The sequence below is a fragment of the Microtus oregoni genome, unplaced genomic scaffold (genome assembly GCF_018167655.1).
Source record: "Microtus oregoni isolate MIOR12 unplaced genomic scaffold, Mior012 000070F_ref0000104, whole genome shotgun sequence".
NCBI classification, from domain to species: Eukaryota; Metazoa; Chordata; class Mammalia; order Rodentia; family Cricetidae; genus Microtus; species Microtus oregoni.
Genome location: NW_024543977.1, coordinates 3,111,871 through 3,115,123, shown reverse-complemented (window position 1 = coordinate 3,115,123; position 3,253 = coordinate 3,111,871).

Genomic DNA, 3,253 nt, shown 5'->3' with positions numbered 1-3,253 from the left:
CATGTCAAAACTACTTTCATAGTGGAACTTTACTAGCATTCTTTCATAAGGGTACAGTGAAGTTTTCTAGTAGCTACATAATAACATATGACACCACAGTGGATTGCAAGACTGCCGGGCGCGAATATACCCCTGTACGAATGGGCACTTACGCCATGCGCATAGACATGCCAAGAGTATCAGTTCCTCAGACTCATGGGAATGTCAAAGCCTTCTCCTAGTCTGTGTACAGATGTTGGTAAACAGGTTGACCTTTAACCGTGATGAAAAAGTCTGGACACTCCATCATCTGTGACGAGTGCATGATCACGCCCCTTGTGACTGCTCTCTTACAGAGACCCCTCCCCTACTGAGATTAGCTAACTTGCCTCTTCATTTATGCTGTGTATAACAAATGTGCTGAGTGTCCAGGCTGCTGGTGTGTCTCCATCCAGCAACTGTCCCACTCAATCTTAGCTTTACATTACTTGTGTCTGTCTTTCTTAATCTCCAGTCCAGCCAGGTTTCCAGGACCAAGCTACCCGATGCAAGATATGTCTCCTATTACGCCAGACAGTAAAGGAGTTTGTCAGAGTGTAAAACAATGCCACACTACCCACTGAACTTTGCTGCGATTCTATCCTCACAGAAGAATCAAGGGTGACGTTGGTCCATGTCATCTAGCGTCCTTTAGTAGCTTTCCAAAGATGGAAGAGATTGGGCTTAGATTTTGCTATGGTTTAGAGACCTTGGGACTTTTCCATTCTGTCAACTACCCTTTCTCTTCTATCCTCACCAAGCTGCTATATTTCCTAGGAAAGAGCATTCCGAGGCCCAGCATGACAGACACAGGAGGCATCCTACGGGAATTCCATCCCTCCGTTTTTAGCCAACATTTAATAAGTATTTACTGAATGGCTTTAGATGTGTGAAATATTTTCATCTTTGGATTTGAAATTCCACTTGCCATATGTGACTGTAATTCCGTGAACTGATACAGAAACCTACAAAAATACAGAAGATACAGTGAATTGAGACCAATATATTCTTTCGCTACTGAAACTTCTAACATACCATTTGCATTTCCAACTTATTAGAACAAATAGCCCAGGTATGGTCCTGTTAGGTGTTTTGGAAATTTTGTTGTAGTTGTTTCTTTACAGCCAATTTTCTAGCTCTAGGGGTGTGTAAATATTGATAACATACAACAATTTAAAATTCAAACACATAAGAAAAAATTTTTTAGTTACATCTGTCCAGGCAGAAGGAGTACAAGAGACAGGGGAGTCATTCGTAAACTATTCCCCATTTTGAGTACTGTCACATGCTTGATGTTTCAAAGAATTGCTCTTAAGTCACTGCTTTGACATGATGCTCTCATGCAGGAAGGACCACATTTTTTTTAAATAAACAAATTGTTTAATATTTATCTATCTATCTATTTATTTATTTATTTTGTGTACAATATTCTGTCTGTGTGTATGTCTGCAGGCTAGAAGAGGGCACCAGACCTCATTACAGATGGTTATGAGCCACCATGTGGTTGCCGGGAATTGAACTCAGGACCTTTGGAAGAGCAGGGAATGCTCTTAACCACTGAGCCATCTCTCCAGCCCCGGAGGGACCACATTTTATTCACACACACATTGATGTAATCTGAGGGAATAGGTCAAATATAGTGCAGCCTCTTTGGGTGGCCAGCTGGGGCTGAGTCCTCCCAAGGCTGAAGAATCTCAGGAGCCATTTTGGGATTAACCCTGTGATCGGAAATCCTTTCTTCCTGTAGCTGGTTAGGAAGGAGAAAGAAAGCCCGTAGCCAAGTGGTAGTGGTGCACGCATTTAATCCCAGCACTTGGGAGGCAGAGGCAAGTGGATCTCTGAGTTCAAGGCCAGCTGGGTCCACAGAGTGAGTTCCAGGACAGGCAGTGCTACAGAGATACTCTATCTTGGAAAACAAAACAAAGAAACAAACAAAAGAAAGGAAGGAAGGAAGAAAGCAAGGGAGGAAGGGAAAAAGGAAAGAAGGAAGAAAAAAAGGAAGCAAACTGGAAACATACAGCAAAGATCATTTTTGCCCCCTTCAATTAGCAAGAATTATATAAACTTTCTACATGACACTGGCTTTTCAGAGTCTTCTAACAGCCCATACACTAGAGATTTGCTTTCCAGCCTGACGTGCTGTTAGGAAGTGAAAAAACTTTTGGGAGATGGGGTTCGAAATAGGCTTTGGGGATAAAGAATTTGTAGAGATATTGGGAGCTAGTTCCCCAGTGTCTTTCTCTCACACTTCCTACATGACATGAAGACATAGCTTTATTTCACCACAGCTTCCCACCCTAATGTTCTGCCTATCAGGGCCCAAAGCAAAGGGAAAATCAACCATCGTCTGAAATTAGGAAGTTAAACTAGCATTTCATCATTTAAGGTGATTTTTTTCTGGTATTTTGCCACACAAAGAAAGGAAACACATTAATTCCTATACATGCATATATTCATATATATTATTTATATATACATACATTTATATGAATTATATTGTTATCCATATGCATAAGGAGCTTCATGATCAAAATGTTCCTGGATTATTATATATTATTGGCAATGTAGTATTATAGACAATATCTAAGGAATCCTGAACTTGGTGGGCAAAATCAGGAAAGTGTGGGACTCTTCAGCAGATGCTATTTCAGAGAAAACATGAGAAGGAGTAAAATACAGACTCTCCTAGGGCTGTGAAGAGGTTGCGGCTGTGTGACTCCTAAGTGCAGTTTCAGACCACTCTTACAGTACAGTACACACCATGTCTTAGATGTCTAGTTCCTTCTGTGTCACCATACTTTCCACAGAGTTTTAGTTTATCACTCCCTAGGAAACATGTATTATTCAACATTGTTCAGAAAACAGAACCAATAGGATGGATGGATAAATACACAGGTAAGTAGGTAGATAGGTAGATGATAATGGATAGATATGGATGTATAGATATATGAATGACAGATAATAAACTGATAGTTGATGATAGATAGATAGATAGATAGATAGATAGATAGATAACTATGAAAGATATGCCATTACAGAAGATAGAAGTTCTTTATCTGACATATGATGGCTAGAGCCCTATAGGGGAAATGGGTCAATAGTCTGAATTCAAATCCAAAGGTCTAATGTTCAGGGGAGTCAATGGCATAAATTCCAAGCTTAATAACCAGGAGACCACTGGGTGGTGGTGGTGTACACTTTTAATCCCAGGAAAAGGCAGGTGGATCTCTGAGTT